We start from the raw sequence: 19,261 nt of genomic DNA, 5'->3' as shown, positions 1-19,261 counted from the left end.
AAGCCCCCACAGCCTTCTGCAGCGACAACGCTGCCATTCGTCGCTCTCAGCCTGCCTCAGGATCGGCTTCGGCTGGACGTCTCACTCCGCATTTACTTTGCAAGCAAATGTAATTAAATGTGAAGGCCTCCATCAGCTCCAGTGAATCATCGGTCTGCTGGACGAGGGAGCAGGAAAGACAGTGCGGAACACTGCTGGCCCCGCAAGGGCCCGGGTCGGCCCTTCCATCCACTGCGAGTCTGGAGTTAGAGCCGGAACGCAGGGCCATTCTGGGTCTGTCTCAGAAGCAGGAAAGCCTCCAAGAGGGGGAATGGTTTCTGAATAATAAAGAGTCTGCTGGTTGGCGTGGAATCTGTTCCTTGGTTTACGGGAAGGAATGCATGGGGCTGAGTCTCTCGTCTTTTCCTGCAGAAAGTGGGACAGAACCCAAAGCCTTCAACCTCGCGGGCTTCTCCCCTCTGCCTGCCAAATCCCCATCAGTATTCACTCCATGGGTTTCACCTTTTCTCTGGGTGCAGTGCAACCTTGCACAAAGCCCGTGCTCCAAAGGCGGCCCTAAGCCTCTGAAAAAGAGCAGGTGGAAGGGCCAGCCTCTCTTGGGGCCCAGTTCCCATTTCTGGCACAGGTCAGGCCCAGCCCGTCCCAGATTCCCACGGGGATTTACAGAGCCCACTCAGGGACGACGAGGACCCAGGGGCACCAGCACTGCACCTTCTCTCATAAGGAAGATTCTTTTCATGTATTCCTTCATTAAAAAAATACTTGAGGACCTACTTGGCACCAGGCACTGTATCCACAGTCTGAGGCACCAAGCGTACCCCAGTGGACAAGTCAGGCCAAACCCTGAGCTTTCTCCAGCCTTGCCACCTCCTTCCCCTTCTGACACCCACCCCAGCCCTGGTCTGCTGGTCTCCATGTGATCAGGGACCCTCTGATTCCACGGCTTCTTTCCTCCACCTCCCCCACTAGCTCAGTTTCTCCAAACACAAAGGGCCTCCAATAATGCATTCCCAACCTCACCGTCTCCTGCCTGCCAGCAAGCTGGTAACATACCACCACCCCACCCGAACCCACCGCCGGGGAAATCAGCCACGTCCTACTCCCTGTAATCCGTGACCATCCCTCGAGATGGAGGGATTCTCCCGGATTGTCTGGGTGGGCCTTCAATCTCCAGTCAAGATGGGGAGGGGATCAGGTCACGAGGGGGAAGCGCCTGGGAGTGGGATCAGTGCCCTGGTGGGCGGTGGCCCACAAGCTAGACCAGAATTGTTGCAAATAGATGTGTGATGACCACACAACTGCCGGTATTACTTATAGCCCCTGGAAGACCTCTGGTGACCTCACAGGGAGAGAGGAGACACACAGACACCCGGGGGTTGGCGGGGGGCTTCCGTGCGACAAGGGAGGCTGGCATCTCCAAGCTGACAAGCTCCAAGGGTGGCCGGCAGCCCCCAGAAGCTGAAGGACGCATGCAGGCCTCTGCCCTGCAGGTTTCAGGAACCATGGGCCCTGTGACACCTGGGTCCAGACTTCTGGCCTCCAGACTGTGGACATGTTTTCTTGTGCGAAGGTGCCCAGCCCATGCCTCACTGTTGCTGCAGCCCTCGGGGACCCACCTGTGGTCCTTCCTTCCCCCGTCCTTCCCTCCTCAGGTGGTGAAGGCGGGAACCCAGGCTACACAAGTCTTCGTCTTGTGAGCTCGGCACTCACATACCCCTCGGGAGCCGGGAGCAGCCCCAGAGCCAGCCACGTGATCTGTGGAGCCCAACGCAAAACCAGCTCACGGGTTCATTTGTCCAAAAGTGTTCTCTTTGCCTCTTCCCTCTCTCTCAACCTACCCCAGTGGGCTTTACTTGCTATTTATGTCCCTCTCACTTGGGCACAGGGATACATGTTGGGGGACTGCAGGCTTGCACGGGCATCGGGCCCAGCCGCACGCCCACCCAGGCCTCGGCCGGGGGTGCAGCTTCGTGGAGGTGCCTGAGCCGGATGGGTGGGGAATGACCTATGACCTGTGACAGGGTGGGTGCCATCCCTGATTACACCAACCCAAGGCCACTCAGAAGGACAGGAACATCTAAGGAACCTGTTGTGAGCCCAGCTCAGCAACTTAAAACCCGTATCTCCCATTTTTGCCAGACCCTGGAGTAACTATTCCTTTTCCCAGATGAGCACGGTGAGGGCCCCAGCAGTGAAGTTACGGCAAACCCTCCCCAGAAGCTGGCATTGTCTTTCCTTAAATGCTCGGTTCCCGTGACAGCCAAGCCACCGACCAGCCCGCACAGTGATGGAAAAGAAAGTGACTTATTTCCAGAGAAGGTTTGGGGCAATTTACACCAAGAAAGATGCAATAAATCCAAAAACCACTGAAGCATAAAATAAAAGACAGCCAAGGAATAAGGTGGAGAGGCAAATATTCTCACCGGAAAACCTCGGCAGAAGGGGAAGACCCCGGTGGCTACAGAGAGCTCGGCTCCAGGGTGCTCGGCTCCCCTGCACCTCCAGGACATGAGGATCCCCCAGCCCTCGTTTTCTGGGAAAGGCCCATCCGCCAAGACAGAGAACGTTTCTCTTACGGCAGAGGCCCGGAGAGAACGTGCCGCCTGCGTATCCGTGGCATGGGCACAGAACAGTGGGATGGATTTCTAGAACTGGGGGACAGCAGTTTCCCAGAAACATGGAGAAGCTCCCGGTTTGGCCATTTCATAAAATCTAGGCCTCGGGGGGCCCTTTGGGAGGACTCGGGAGACTGCCCTGCATGTTCCTTGTCGGTGGGGACGAGATGGAGACGCCAGGAGCCATCATGGGCTGAGTGATGACCCCCGTGGACAGGGCATGCCCCTTCTCCCCACTGCTCCCAATACCTCCAGACCCCAAAACCACAATACCTCCAGACCCCAAAAATCTATTTTCAGCACACCAAATGGTTTTAAAATCCCCCCAATAATATTCCCTTCTTTGAAAAGACGGTGGGTTTTGTTGCTGTTGCAATAAGGGTGTGTTGCTGACATAATTCCTTTTTTTTTTTTTTTTTTTTGGCCAGGTAAAATGCAGCAGGAGGGCAGGAGATGTTCATTTGGTGGCCTTGGCAAATGCCAACCTTGGAGAGGCTCCTAGAGAAGAAAACCACCCCAGCAGATGGTGTGAAGGACTCATATATTGCAGGCAAGCGTGGAGAAGTGAAGGGACAGCTGCAGCGGGTTGGGTCAGGAGAGCCTGTGGCCTCCCTCCAGGCTTGAAGCACTCTGGGTGGCCAGAGCAAGAGACCGGCAGGCCCGGCAGGAACTGCACATACACCCGGATCCCTGACACGACCCCTCCCTGTGCCCACAGACCAGCGGGGCACCCACACACAAGCCCAGCCTCCTCGTCTGTAGATCAGACTGGAATGGTTAGAAGGTTCTGAGAATAAGCATCAGGTAGCCCACCCAGAGCTGGAAACACATCCTCTTGGCTATGCCTTCCCTCCTTGCCCAGTTCAATTTGCCTACCACCACACACCCGCCAGCACGCACCCCGCAAGGCAGACAGAGCCCTGGATACACTTTCAAGGAGGCATCGAGGCAACAAGAAGCCCTTTGCAGGTGCATCTCAGCCCAGGGTCTCCTGACTCCTTCACAGGACTGTCCCTGGTCCCTGCAGGGAGAAACTGCTGACCTCCTTAGTCTTAGCAATCAGCTCAGAAGACAAGTAAGGAACCTTGACCCACTAGAAAACGTGACTGTGGGTCTTGCTGCTTTTCCTTGAATCTCACTGTGCCATGAGCACGGGCAGAGATGGTGAAGGGCCTCACCTTATGGGCAAGGGCTGGGCAGGTCTACTTCTGACAGAGGCACATTTGGACACACAGCCCAGGTTCCGTGTCCTGTGGCGCTCCTGTGAGGACGGCAGTGCCAAGAAGAGGCTGCCCCTTTGGAGAGCTGGGACAGAGTTCCATCAGGCAAAACAAGCTCTTTCTTGCTCTACAACCCAGGGGAAGGGAGAGTTAGAAGGCCAGGGCACAGTTGTTCGGAAGTGTGGAATAAGGGGTCTCTGTGGGTTCCAGGACCCCAGGCCTCTGATCCAGGTATGGGGAGCAGAGGGCAGAGACCAGGAGGGGCGAGCAGAAGGCAGCACCCCACTTGCATCATGCTGAATAAGGCCAGCTGGAGGTCAAGAAGGAGCCCTGGGGTGAACGGCACTGAAGATTCGGGCCACCTAAGGACTTCCTGCGGGAGCCACTTGTGGACACAGCACTAAACCTCCCTGAGGGCAAGGGGAGGCACGGAGGCAACAATTGGGGTTTTGTTTTTGTTTTTGTTTTTGTTTTTGTTTCAATCTATGTAACTGTTCCACGAGCCTGGGAGCCTCTGGGTATGCTTCGAGAGATCTGGACCCTTCCAGGTCCCACAAAACCTTATTTGCAGACTTGCTCCATGCTGGTCTAGGTCCCTTGCAGAAAGGCGGCAGGTGAGCCATCCCTGAGTTCCTGTGCGCAAGGCCACTCACAGTTGTGAGCCCCAAAACTGTCCTTCCAAAAGATTAAAAAAAATAAATAAATAAAACTGGAACTTGAGTAAAGAAAGACCATTGGCGACTTTCCTTTGAGTAAACTGCTCACCTCATCTCTATGGGGCCTCCCGTTCCAGGCCAGCCCCTTAGTACGCATGACTGAGAACCCCATGCCATGTCCAGGTGCTGGGGCCAGTGAAGAGAGGAATGGGGTTCCAGCCTGCCCCCAAGGAGCCCACAATCTAACACGGCAGGAGAACCACAGCTGGTGGCCGTCACAGTCAGACCCTGGGTTAAGTAGCAGTGAGCTCAATCCTATGTGCGTCGAAGGCCAGATATGAACACGATTAGCAGGCAACAGCCAAGCTGTCTGGTCCCCTGTCTCCGCCTCCACGTGACCCAATAGGAGGCTCCCCACAAATTTCCATCTTCCTTAGTGCTGGACCCCTTGACCTAGGTGGCTGACAAGTTTCTCCTTCAGGGCCAAGCCCAGCTGATCAGCAGAGCGACAGCGGTCACTGTGTTAGAAGGATTTGAAGCCAAGCCTGCAGGTCTCCCTGCAGGAGGGAAGCCGGGTGGGTGAGCCACGCCCACCGCCAAAGGTGGAGGAATCGTTCATCTCCCACTTTCAGATACTTCACTTCCCCAGCTCCACCCAAAAAAGAGCTCCTCTAACTCGACACCGCCATGCCCTTGAGAGCAGGTTAGCCTGATTCATCCCTCCCGACTCTCCTCTGGGTCTGAGTGTGCAAGAGAGGCCCGGGGTACTGCTCGCCCCAGACCATCAGCAAAATACATTTGGACATAATTAGTTCGCTCAAGCTGTCCACCACCAAGAAACAGGCTAGAAGGTTTGCACTGATGCCTAATTGTTGCTGACACTGAAGGTAATTAGCACGTAACGTTGAGCGGCTGGACTGGGACTCGGCTGAGCTGACGACACAAGACCAAAGCATCAGGAAAGGTTATTTCCAAAGGGCTGGTAGGTGTCACTGAACTTGCACGGCCTCTCACCTGCGTTTGAACCAAGTCCAGTACCAAAAGCTCACGATCAACTTGATGTTGTTTTATTAAAGCCTTTGTGGGACCACAGCACCAGAGGACTGCTCTGTTGAGAAACCCTAACGCTGATTCTGGGACAGAGAACACCAGCGTCTGAGGGTATACATCCCCCACTGTCCCTCCAGTGAGAGTCTCTGATTGCCGCTGGTCTGGCTCCTCTCTGCCAAAAGCACGGCTTTCCTCCTTGTCTCTTTCCTGTCAAGATGGACGTGTCCATGGAACCCTACTTTCCATGCACTGCTGTAGCTGCCAGCAGCTTGTATCTCAGTGGTCTGAAGAAAACCCCGGGACCTCGTCTTTCTAAATCTTCCCCTTTAAGACCACAGGTGGCCCATGCCTTCCACTCACATACCTTCTGGGTGCGTTCTGTTTGTAAGAACATGACATTTACTCTGGGGCACTAATTTCCAGAATAAGTGTGTATGCTAGAGGGCTAACTCTCATATTCCCGAATAACCTCAGACAGGCACCGTGAAGAGGGCAAGCTACCATGCTGTGTTCTCACATGTCATGGACCAGTAAAAGTGGGGCCACCACAGGAGAAGCCGGCCCCTCTCCCATGTGACATCGTGCGTGTTAATACATAAAGCATGTGGGAAAATGCCTGCCCATAAGCGCCCTGTAAGTCCTTACCTTCACTAGCTAGCGGCAAACCTCTCTTTCTGATTCATCCTAAACCATATCCAAAAGGTAACCCAGCCCACTCTACCAGAAAGAAAAGAAGGTCTTGGAATGAAGCAGCCCCATGCTCCGAGGCTAACTGCATCACCCCAGGTACGCTGGCAGAAGCAATCAGAGGCATGCCATCTTGCAGAGTGGCCAAGAGCCTGCAGCACGATGAATGAGAAGCCCTCGTCACCCCGTGGGCACCCTGTGAGCTAGAGCTATTATCCTCAGGGGACTGGTGGCACCAAAGGAACAGGACCTTCTCCCACGGATCTTTCCCATCTGCAGTCAGGGCCCCGTTCTTGTTTAGTAACATCTCATTAAGGAGCCGTCATCGAAAACCTTCATTTTATTTCTATAATCAGCATTATATAAACAAATGGGGGAGGGGTGATGGCTTTCCTTTCCTTTGTTTTTCTCATTTTTCCATGTCTTTCTCTCTTCTAAAATATTTTATTTATTTAGAGAGAGAGAGAGAGGGAAAGTGAGAGGGAAGGCCCAGGGGCAGAGGGAGAGGGAGAAGCAGACCCCACGCAGAGCGGGGAGCCCAATTTGGGGCTTGATCCCAGGACCCGGAGATCAGGACCTGAGCTGAAGGCAGACGCTTAACCGACTGAGCCACCCAGGTGCCCCTTGGGTGCTTTTGTTATCATAAGATCTGAGCTTGTATTATATCAGCCAAAATCACACAATGCAGGCAGACCCAGCATTCTTCTCATAGGACTTGACAGAAAATGGAGATGTTCGATCATTTCAGAGTATTTCAGAAAACTAAATGCAAAATAAACAAGCCTAAGGAGAAGCACGGCCCTTGGGTTCTGTTGGACTCTCAGAGGCCTTTCATTTCTGCTAGACTTGCTAAATAATGTCAAGATCCGAAAATGTCAGTGACACCTATTACCGGAGACTATGATTTCGTTTTTAATGGTCAAAACCTGGGCTGTTATCTCCTGTTCGGCTTGCGGAAATGTCAGGAGGTGCACCCGTGAGACCCAGCCGGCCTGACGCACATCTAGGACAGGCTCGCGGTCCTGGTACTTCGGATCTCTCATCTGGAATTCATTAAGTGGTAATACTATTAAGCTCCCAGTCAAACGGAAAAAAGAACTGTATTCATTGGAAATGTGAAGGTATTTGAATGTCAGCAACCAGGCCCTACCTCTAGGGACAAGGTTTTCTTGAAAGAAGTGTTACTATGGCAACAAGTCTGTTTTCCTGGTGATTTCACCATCTCCACGTTTTTGTCACCAAACCTCACTGTCCAAAATGATGTGGAATATGTTACAATGTTTCGTGTGGATGGGGTACCTTCCCCCACCATGAGCCAGCCTCCGTTCGGGGTACCCCAGTCCCAAGGCAGGAGCAGGGCATCTCTTGGGAGGTCAGACAGGTAAATGGACGTGGCTGAGATCACCAGATGACAGCGTTGGTTCTAGAACGCTGCTCCTTGGTCTCCTAGCTCCACATACCACCTAGGGTACCCTTCCACAACATCTGAGTCCCAGATGCCTCTGCTGCACGCCCAGCTGGACTCCCCAAAATTCACATATTGCAAACCTGATCCCCGATGGGACTGTATTTGGAGGCAAGGCTTCTAGGGAGGTCATTGAAGTTAAATGAGGTCACAAGTGCAGCCCCGGATGGGATAGGGCTGTGGCCCCATAAGCAGAGATGATCTCTCCCTCTCACCTCCCACCCCATGCCCATAAAAGAAGGGCCATGTATGGATACAAAAGTGGTCATCTACAAACCAGCCCGTGGGATTTTACCAGAAACCATGTTTGCCAGCACCTTGATCTTAGACTCCTGGCTCCCAGAACCGTGAGAGAAATAATGACTGCTTGGTAGACGAGCTGTTGTCCCTCCTCTTCCAGCCAGTGCCAGGAGGAGTGTCTCAACTCCTGGGGCTGGGAGCAGGGGAAGGAAAGAAAGTTGGTGTGGGCAGCCTGCTTTGCTCGAGTTCCTGAGAAGACACCATGAAGTGTCCAGAGTGGGTAGGAACACGGATCTGGGTCTCAGATGGCGGGTGGGGACTGGACACACAGAGCAAGGTGTCCACTGACTCACAGAGGAATTTGGAACCAACCTGTGATAAGATCTGTTGCAGGTGAATGGTACCTGCACCCCAGTCTGTCTGTGGAAGCCCTCACCCCCATGTCTCAGAAGGTAGCCACATTTGCAGATTGGGCCCTTAAGGAGGCACATAACTTAAAGCATTAAGACAAGGCCCTGTTCCAGTCTGGCTAGTGTCCTTATGAGAACTGTGGCCACACCAAAGGACGGCCAGGAATGGGGTCTCATGGAGGAAACACCAGGCAAGAACTCCACGAGAAGACAGACATCTGCACAACAAGGAGTACGATCTCCGCAGGAACCAACCCCCGCAGCACCCTAATCTCGGACTTCCCGCCTCCAGAACTGGGAGAAAGTTTCTGTCCTTGGAGCCCCATCCGTGGTACGTTGTTACAGCAGCCCTGGGCAGAGGAGCACGTACCCCACAGACAAGCAAGGGATTCTGCAGGGAGACGACGCAGGTGAGTTGGAGAAGACCAGCAAGGGGTGAGGACCACTGTAAAGATCGAGGGGAGCAGCGGGCAGCCTCCTGTCCCCCGTACCCACCGCGAGCACGCATTCCCTGGCAAGGCCATTTACCTGCTGAAAGCAGAGGCTGCTTCCAGGAGCAGGAGGGACAAAGCTAGGGCTATACTGAATGCAGTCAGGCAGAGGGCCGGCTGTGGACCCAGCAAGAGGAAAGACATTTCAGGAGGCTTGGGGTGAAGGGCAGACCGGATGGGGCAGCAGCCTCGGGGGACCAGGCATCCAGGGAAGATTTGACAATATCGTCTTCTTTTCGTTTCGGGTAAAGAGCATGTCTGCCATGTGAGAAACTCAAGACTTTTTGCAGAAGAAGGGGAAGTAGTGCGTAGCTGGGATAGGACCCATCCTACAAGATCTCACAGAAAACGTTCAGCACCCTCACCTGGGATCGTGGACGGAATTTAATATGGAGAGGACGGTGAGCAGCATTAAAGGAACAAGAAGGTATGCTGCGACACCCAAGGACGGTCATTAAACACTCAGACCCCCAAATGGAAGAGAGCAAGAAATAGTGATGCCCCCATCAGGCAAGAATGGGAACCGCGTAGGGAAGACGACCTGCATTAGAGGGGCGCGTGGGTGGCTCCGCTTAGCCTGGAGCCTGCTTGGTACTCTCACTCTCCTTCCGCCCCTCCTCCCTGCTTTCTCTCTCTTTCTCTCTCAAATAAACAAATAAATCCTGGTGGGGGGAAAAGGAGAAATTGTGCATTAGAGGACATTTGTCTCAAAGCTACAGCATCGACACAGGGAGGGATGGAAGGAAAACCCTGATGTCTGTCTCTGCTCACCTCTGATCTCCCAGAGGCTCCTGCAGACAAAGCCATCCAAAGACCGAGGACAAAACTGCACAGCGAAGGAGCCAAGCCACAGGGGTCACACCCTGGGGCACAGAGCAGAGGGGGCCACAAACCTGGGGGATGTGATGGGTGGATCGATCATGCCTGCTTCCAAAAGATACGGTGAGGTCCTATCCCCCAGTTCCTCAAACTGTGACCACTCTAGAAATGGGCTTGCGGCAGATGTTCTTGGTTGAAATGAGGTCACACTGGAGTAAGTAGGCCCTTGTCCAGCAGGACTGGTGTCCTCAGGACAAGACAGCTGCATGGAGCCAGAAGCACAGGGAGAACACTGCGTGAAGACAGAGGATTAGAAGGATGAATCCGCAAGCCCAGAAGGTCAAGGACAGCTGCCAAGGATTGAAACGGAGAGAAAGGCAGGGGCAGAATCCCCCCGACACTCTTCAGGGAACACATGGCCCTGCTGGCACCTTGACTTTGGACTTTCAGCCTCCAGAACTTTGGAACAATAAATCTCTTTTGTTCTCAAGGGGCAATTTGTGGTACTTGGTGAGGGCAGCCCTGGGAGACGGCTACAGGGGCACATTTGGGAAAGGGCCATGAGCAAAGCCCCTGATGGTACTCCTGGGTCAGGAGCAGAAGCTGTAAGTGAGCCTCCTGGGAAGAAGGAAGGGCAGGGCAGTTGGGGCGGGGGTGGACATTCCAAAGCAGATTAAGGGCAAGCCCTTTCTTCTCCAGGGTGGAACAGGCAAGGTCATCTGCCCAGACACAGGGCTGGGGGCTGGAGTAGGAATAGGAAGGGAGAGGGAGGTTTCTGAAGGACAGAACTGTAAGGGTCTGGGGTACCCACCTGCATTAAGAGGCATCCGTATGATTGGCCATATGTTCTTGGGATTTTTCTCCAGCAGTAACTATTCTGGGATGGGACCCAATGGGGACGTGTGTATCAACCCCAGGCTGGGGACCTTCAGTATGGACCCTGGGGAGAAGCACGACCCAGTAGGACTTTCTGTGATCCAGGAAATGTTCTTTATTTTCTTTAATTTTAATTAAATTCAATTAATTAACATAGGTATTATTAGTTTTAGAGGTAGAGCTCAGGGATTCATCAGTTGCATATAACACCAAGTGCTTGTTCCATCCCACGGGCCTCCTGAATGCCCATCCCCCAATTACCCCGTCCCCACATTCCCACCTCCCTCCCCTCCAGCAGCCCTCAGTCTGTTTCCTATGATAAAGAGTCTCTTACGGTTTGCCTCCCTCTCTGGTTTTGTCTTATTTTATTTTTCCCTCCCTTCCCCTATGCTCCTCTGTTTTATTTCTTATATTCCACATGAGTAAAATTATATGATCATTGTCTTTCTCTGACTGACTGACTTCGCTCAGCCTAACACCCTCCAGTTCCATCCACATTGTTGTGAATGCTAAGATTTCTTTTTTTGATGGCTGAGAAATCTGCCCTGTCCAGTGAGAGAGCTAGGAACCACACACGGCAACTGAATGCTTTAATACAGGCTGCCACAACCGACCAGCTGCATTTGTTTTATTCTCGTTAATGTAAATGGAAATAAAATCAGGGAGCTCTCAGCTATCAGATTGGACCCAACATGCCATAGAGCAGAAGGCAAGGAAGGGCAAGGCTGGTTTGAGACAAGGAATGCGCTCAGGTAGCTGGGACCACAAGGTCGGAGGCCTAGCTGAAGGCTCATTCAGGCAAAAGAACAGTCTGGAATCATTGGATTCTTTATTTAGCTTCTGAAGGAGGAAATCGGTGCTGGTCTAGAAGTTGGTGGGCAATGCCTTAGACATTTTTAGGGTTGACAATTGTATTGAGACATGAATCCTAGAAATTATGATTATTCTCCAGCACCATAGTTCTTTTCACCATTGACATAGGCCACTGTGTCCTCCAAGTATCCTGGGCCTCTTACGTGTGAGCAGCTTTCTGAAATGTTTAAAAGCTTCCCAGATGAGCCAAGGAGATGTGTACTAGAGAAGTTGCAGGCATGATATTTTCATGGTGCTTCACTGTACCATTGGACACTTCCCCTAGTGTTTTAAAGAAATTCCTTGGGTTGAGGGGGAGGGATAAGATGCCTTTTGATTAATTAAACCATGTAATAAGTTATTTGCCCTCTCCTGAGTCTTATTAAGTTATTCCATAAAGGAGTCCATAAAGGAACTATAATGTCTGGAGAAAAATATTTAACCACCTGGAATCATCTGCTAAATTTCTCACTGGTTTTCTTGAGGACAAAAAGCATTTTTGGAAACTTGGCAGTCCCCTTTGCTCACCACCACCCCCCCATAAATTCTTGGATCCTTAAATGGGGGAGCCATGCTCCCAGGCATATTCCAGAAAAGCAAGCTGGGACAGGGTCTCTGGGCAGAAACCCAACCCAGACCTCCATACTCTCAATTCAGACCTCTTCCACTAGGTAGGAAATGTCACTTCCTGTGCACCACTGACCCTGAGCAATGCAAAAATAGCTTCAATTTCACTCCTCTTCTCAAAATTCCATAAACTCTCCACCAAGGTATTTGCTCAGACACCAGAGGAAAAAAGTACTGTCTTATAAACAATGATACAAAAAAATTCTAAGCGCAGAAGAAAAGTAAGTGTTGGGAAATCTATACTCGTGCCAGTAATGGAAATATGTGCTCGCTGATTGATTTGAGAACGACTGATAAACTGTCCCTTTAAGAGAGTAGGAAGCGTAGCCAAGGGGCGGGCACTCACACAGCTCTGGGGGATGGATGCTCTGTGCCCCGGGTGCCAGGGACTGGTCATCATAAATCTCCAAGTGTGAAAAGCCGCAGGGGGGTAGCCAGATGTTTACAATGATAAAATTCACAAGATGAATGAAAACTCACCTTAGCCAATATTTTTCCCCGATTGACAAAAGAGACCTGCTAACCCTTTGTGGAGGCCAGCTCTGGTCTCTGCTAGTGCCCACTCTGGGGTGCTGCTCTCAGAGCCCCACAGCTACACGCCCCCCCAACAACCCCATGCTCCCGTGCCCCCTGCACCCCCGTGTCACCCTGTGACCCCACGCCCCTGCCCCCACAGCTGCAAAGGACCCCTTTGTGGACAGCTACTTCCCTGGTCTGTGGATTTTTCATACCTAACCCCTCAGTGCTCTATTTCTGCTTTCCCCCGCTTGTTCAAACATAATTGAATGAAAAAAATCATTCAGACAACCTTCATTAAATACTGTGGTTTTTATTCTAACATAGGGCTTAAACAATGTTATTTCAGGACTTCTAAAAAACAACCTTTCCCCCTCCCAAAATCTGTGAGGTTGGCCTCATGTCTTGAAAGGCTGGGTGTTATCTCAGTAAAATGAGTGTCCCCAGGCGAAGTTTTCAGAGGGAACAGTCTGGTCAACCCGTACACAGGTGACCAAAACGGCAATATTTCTCTTTAGCCAAACAGCCCATGAGGTCTCTCTTACTGAAGGAACATCCAAAGCTCGCCTTTGGCTCCTGCTGGTAAAGATCAATTTTAGAGCCAGGACGGACAGCACGGTTTACTGATTAATGGAGTCATTCTAGATAAATTGTTTGGTAGTATAGCTAACGTCTTTCATGAGCTACAGAGCTAAACAAAAGGAACTCACTCTGATTTTTGTTCTCAGCAGGAAAACGGAACCATTCAAAATAATATTTTGTGTGTCTCTTCTGAGAGTTACCTGCCAGGTGCTGGGATGGAGGTGGGCGTGGGAGGCAGCCTGAGGTCGGTTCGAAGGTTTCCCGTCTTCCATCTGGATCACACCACACTCCCAGGACGCAGGAAGGCACAGGTTCCCTCGTGACGACTGGTATCATCTGTGGATTTGGCCGGTGCTTGGCGTCCACACCCGCCGAGGCTGCTCCCCGCAGACACACTGCAGGTAATCAGAGAGAAGCCTGATTTCCCGGGGCTGTCGCTGGTGAGTCCTGGCACGGGTTATGTTGTTTGGTTTTCATTAGGGAACCTGCGGATAGTTGCTTTCAGAAACGCAGCCGCCCTGAGGCTGAATGTGGGAAGTCTTGGCCAAATTTCCGAGAGCTTTGTTGAAGTGCATAAATCAGTCTGCTGTGCCCAAATGAGTGACAGCTTTGTTCTCTCAAAGGGCACGGGTCTCATTCATTCATTCCTTATCCCCGCGGTACACTTAACTCCTCTGAATGCTGGGCACATTTGAGAACCCGGAGACGTCAAGGTGAACGGGAGTGTCTCCTGTACAATGGCTCTGCTGCCCTCCTCCCAATGCCTTTTAGGTGAAAACTACAGCACCAGTTAGAGAACCCACAAGTGAAACAAAACCCAGACCCATTCTCTTCTCAGTCAGGTGCTCCCAGGTGGGTGTGGTGCCTGACAGCAAAGGTGTTTTTGGCTGTCCCTTCTTTGCCACCCCTGAGATCACCTCAAGACGGAGCACTGAAGGCGCTGGGGGCTCAAGGACGAGTAGAGTCAACAGCTACCTTGAAAAACATGTAGGGTAAATTCTAATGAAGCTCCCTCGAAGAATTCCACCTCCTCCAGGAAGCCCTCGAGGGCCTGTGGGGCAAGCTGGAGCCCCATCGCTTTGCCTGGCTGGTGATGTGCCACAGACCAAATTAGCTGACCTCAGGGAATGCTGCCTGCTGACCACAATGTACTCAGGGCCAGGCTAAGACCGAGAGTAACATCAATTGAGTCATCATAGGTGGGGTCAAGAATTTGTTTTTTATTTTCCCCACTGTTAGCAATTTTTGGAAATATGTGAATTCCTCAAATATTCTACACGTAACCACAGGGTGGGGTTTTAAAAACTAATCGCAAGGGGCTGTTAAAATGGGAAAAGAACTTGACGTTTGAAATATAAGAACAAACCCCCTCCAGTAAATCGGTATTAAAGAGAGTGATGATACGGAAAGAATTCTTCTTTGAGGGGACCATGAAGGGTGCACAGCAATCCGCGGCGTCCAGATAAAGTTAAACCTGCCAAGTGTCCTGATGGGCGAATGGAGCTAATCCAGGATTCTTGCGATAGCCTCCGCGCCCCGCCTACAGGCGCAGGCGTTCCCAACAGCGTCCAGGCCTGCCCATCTCAGGCTTCCCCATACATCCTCCAAGCTATGTCGTGAGGAGAATGCCACACCCTGCAGCAAGAGAGCGAGAAGAGGCAGACAGGCGAGGGGGTCGGGGAGGGGCCGCTGATGGACACGTGCGAGGTGCTGGACTGTCGCAGAGCTGTCTAGATGACCTCTCACCACACACTTTGAGGTGGATACCAGAGTGGAGTCCATATCCTAGAGGAGAGGGTCAAAGCTCAGAGGGGCGGAATAAGATAGGTTTGATTCCTGAGCTCTGATGCCATCTCTGAACCAGAACATGCTAGAAAGACAGCAACAAGCAGTTGGCAGACAGAAACCGCCAGCTTTGGGGGATGGGCGGCACTTGCTTCTCAGAGCCCAGCTGTGAGCTTGGTGGTCCATTCCACAGAAATCCGAAACGAAAGCCTGACTCGTTGAGCTCCTGGCTTCAAAGACTTAAGCTGGAGGAATCCCGTGAGGACTGGTCTCCTGGGGTCATCTGGCCCACCCGAAAGCCAGGGACATTTGGAGACCCGCAGCCCAAAGTGGAGTGAAGCACACTTCATCTGGCCCGAAATCACACCACCTGACCCCCACGATTGTCATCCCCTCAGTCTTGGCCAGCTTCTCGGAGCTGCATTAAAATCCAAATGGGAGCATTTGGGCCGCATGTTCCCCAACCGAAGGAAGTGCTGCCAGAAAGAGCAGTCACTCCCTTGTCTATGGAGTCAGTGTGCTTCTGTGAGGCCACCTGTGTTGCCAGGCACCATGGGAGACCCCTGAGCTGTGGAGGTGCTGAGGCCGCCCCCCCACAGCGAGGTCGGCTCTCCGAATAGGATTGAATGAGAAGCCACAAAGCAGAAAAACGTGCAAACATTCAGCTTGCTGACCATCGGAATGTCTGGGTGTTTTCTGGATCAAGTAACCAAAAGTAGACACTGCCCATGAATGAATAGCTCATTACAGAAATGCTTATTGAAACAAGGATCAGAAATGCAGCAAAAAGCCTGGCCCTTCTCTCTAAAGGATCTTCACCGAATAGTGCAGCCTCTGATTGGCCTCCCCGAAGAACAGTATCCAGTTTCAGACATTTCAGGATTTTACACCAAAAAATAAGCCACGTGGTTTGGGGTTTCCGCCTTCATCGCCTACCCTATCTTTCTGGCAGCAATCCAGCGTCTAAGAACAAACTTTCCATCCATATGGCGATCAATATTACTTTTCTACATTGTCAGGAAAAAGAATGAATTGCCCATTTAGCAACCTCAGAGTAAACTTAGAAGACCAAATCCAGCTATGGGAGTGAAAGGAAGGGAAAATGAACCCCCAAATAGAAATGGATGAACTTTGCTTAGTTTTAAACCTACTTCTTCATCGGTCCTTCCTTCTGAGTAGAACCCCCAAAGGTCCAGTTAACTATCTTCAAAGACTACTCCTGGATGGCAATCTTGTTTGGCCTTTGGATAACCTCTGACTTCAGCAAATTCTGTAAAATAAACGTGTATTTCATCAGGGTATCTGCTCTTATAAATGAAGAATCAAAGACTTATGCTCAAATCCATAGCTCGGAGGGGAGGAAAGAGAAGAAAAAGAAAATTCTTTTGTAAATTGGGTTTGGGTCCCTGGCAGTGCCAGGATTTGCTCTGGGCAGCTGGGCTGGCCAGCTCAGAATGCCCTCTGGATCCCTGACACAGTCTGCGGAGACCGAGTCCATCCGGGGGCAGTCTAAGGGACTGCCTCAGAACCCGTCAGGCTTAGGTTCCATTTACCCTCTTCGGGCCAGTCCCTCGATGCATGTAATAGGGCGATAGAAACATCTCCCTCCAAAGCCCGGGTGGAGATCAGGTGATAGGCTCAGCCCAGCGTTGATCATCCACACTAGAGTTTCCTCTCCCCACCTGCTGCCACGGGTGCCCACACCCCCATCTCCAGTGGTTGCGCCCGTGGCATTCTCTGCTGGAGCTTCCAAAACACCCCAAGCTTGAGCAAAACTGCCAGAAATTCCTGCTTTTATACACTCAGAAAACAGGAGTGTTTTTCCTTTTGTTTTGTTTTGTTTTGTTTTTCAGTTGCATGGGGCTCACACTACTGGATAAGTCAAAACACACGGAGATACTTCTTGTGACTGTGCAAAGGAAAGAAAGTCCATATACAGCTTAGTATCTTGGTTTCCAGGTCTCTGAGCAACAAGCCACTGGACATTATGGGAAGGCCAAGTCCAGGGCCACCTCCTGTCAGATGAGCATCTGTGGACTCGGGTGCCCCATCTGCTCACTTCTGAAGGTTGCCACAGATCAATGTGCAGGAGACCATCCTTGAACCCACTGATCATGTCCCTGCTTCCACTGCATCTGTTATCAGCGCATTGCCTCTGTAGGCAATATCATGGAGGGCAAGCTCAGGGTACCGTTCATCCATTTGTCTGTTCAACAGCTCCACACTGAGCCAGCAGCCAAGAGCCAGGCTCTGTGCAGGGCATTGTCTGAGCAGAGACGATTTCCCGGTACGGTCCCCCCATGTCTCACTGGGGAGACAGGGAGCGAAGGCAGACAGAACAAAGCTCGTGGGAAGCCCGAGGAAGAAGTAACGTCTGCTGGCAGCACCTGCCCTATCGCGAGGGCATACCTCTATCGGGCAGGGTGCCATGCAGCTTATACAATTCCTTGGATTTCATCCTCAAAACAAGCCCGTGAAGAAGATCCCTCCAGCATCCCCGTATTATGGTCCCAGAAATTGTAGCTCTGAGAACTTAGGTAACCTTCCCAAAGTCACACAGAGATAAGTGGGAAGTAAAACCCAGATCGACAAGAACGAAGTCAGAGTTCGTGATAATTCTCAAACCTGTTGTTTGTTTCACCTGTGACCTCTGAGTTGACAACCACACATTTCTCTGGGGGGTCTGCTCCTCAAAACCCCTGAGGCACCTTGGTGGTGGAGGGTAGGAGGTAAAAAAAAATATATATATATATATATGTACATATATGTGTGTGTGTGTGTATATATATGAAGCATTATTAATAAACCCCTGAGTTTTCTGTACAAGAAAGTATTGGGGGACCAAAGCACAATTGGGTGCCTTAAACAACCCTGAAACATAATTTAAGGATGAGACATGGTCACTTATTAAGCATAACTTATTCAACCACTTTTCAGATTCTTGTGTGCGGCCAAGCTGAACCACACAAGGTTGGAAAGGGTGGCATGGAGCCCTGCCCGGCCTGGTTCTAGCTCATCTCAGGGTCCACTCGGCAGGGTGCTTCTGGTTCTACTGGAATCACCACTGCCTGGAGCTCTGTCCTACACAGAGACCACATTCGTGACTTTTGATTTGGTGGCCAGGCCCACTGCTCAAGGGCCCCTCTGTGAGGGTTTGCAACGCCTAATTGCCTTCCCGGTTACTAAGAGGTACTTTGCGGTTCCGTTCTAATCCATTGCCTTGGGCTCTTCCTAAAGTAGTTTTACATGGGTCCACATACTTCTCAGATGTCTCCCACGACTTGATTTTTCCATGTTATTTAGAGCACAGAACACATTTCCCTGGGCTGGGAGGAAATGTGCTATAAGCGTTGGCCTGAATGCTGGGCGAGCCAGGGATGAGTAGATTCACGGAGGAGACAATTTCCTCCTGCTGCTTCCCGAAGGGAGGACTGCTAATTCTGCAGTCCAGGGCAGTGACTCTTGGGGAGGATGTTCCTGCCACTCAGCACCGGGGCAAGCCCCCGTGGTAAAGTTACCTGCCCCCACAGCCATCTTCCCCAGCCCTTGAAAGGCATGACCGCTCTATCAATGTCTATCCTGAGACGACATTTTCCAGGATGCTTACCCGTGGGGTGAGGCTGACAACGGACATGGGCCACCCCTGACTTCCCTCTCCCGTTCACCTCTGGGATGCTCAGACTTACATCAAAACAAAAGAACAACTCAACTGTTGGGCTCTGTGGTCCCTAAAATGCTTCCATAGGCATAGTGAATCCAAATTCTGACCTGAAGGATGATCAGAATCACCTGGAAAAATTTTACAGAGTGTGGGTTGTAGGGTGAACCCTGGAGCCCTTAAACCAAACCAGCCGCAGGCAGACTCTGGGAATCACTTTTGTTTCAAAACCTTCCCAGTGGGAAGCCCCGTTCCCAAGCTCGGAACCCCTGCAAGGTTCAATATTAGCACTGCAGGCTAACCCAGCTCCGTGGGCCAGAAATACAAGTTCCGTAAGGATGAGGCTCCATGCACCCAACAAAGCTGAGGTTTCTTTACTCAGGGACATCTCGAGCATCAGCTTTTGCCCAAGTACAAAACCTGTCTGACCACGGGGACCTCTTTCTCAAGGAAGGCTCCGGGACTCTGCCAGGGCTGGACACCCTTGGAGAAACATCGCCAGGACACAAAGGAGCAGGCATCCGCTTCATTCGTCATCCTCAGCGTGAGTATTTGCGTCCTTGGAGCCTATGCTGCTCAGAGCTAAACTTCTCTGGAATGCGTTCCTCTAAAACCAATCCCAGTGATCTCGCTGGCTGACCTCAACCAGAACCCTTGTACTTGCTGGGTCTGTTTCTTCCCCATAAGACGGAGCTGCCTGAACCCTGTGGGC

At 51.6% G+C, this 19,261-nt stretch overlaps 1 long non-coding RNA gene across 1 annotated transcript in view; it reads right to left on the bottom strand.

Annotated features, from left to right (window-relative positions):
* The window catches only part of LOC132013677 (uncharacterized), a 59,673-nt gene extending 46,281 nt beyond the window's left edge, over window positions 1-13,392 (bottom strand). The window contains exon 1 of the long non-coding RNA XR_009403071.1: window positions 13,307-13,392. This is a non-coding gene — a long non-coding RNA (uncharacterized LOC132013677). The remainder of the gene's footprint in view (window positions 1-13,306) is intronic.
* Window positions 13,393-19,261: the final 5,869 nt, after the last annotated feature.

Source organism: Mustela nigripes, chromosome 3 (genome assembly GCF_022355385.1).
Source record: "Mustela nigripes isolate SB6536 chromosome 3, MUSNIG.SB6536, whole genome shotgun sequence".
NCBI classification, from domain to species: domain Eukaryota; kingdom Metazoa; phylum Chordata; class Mammalia; order Carnivora; family Mustelidae; genus Mustela; species Mustela nigripes.
This window is presented reverse-complemented; position numbering and strand designations above follow the sequence as displayed.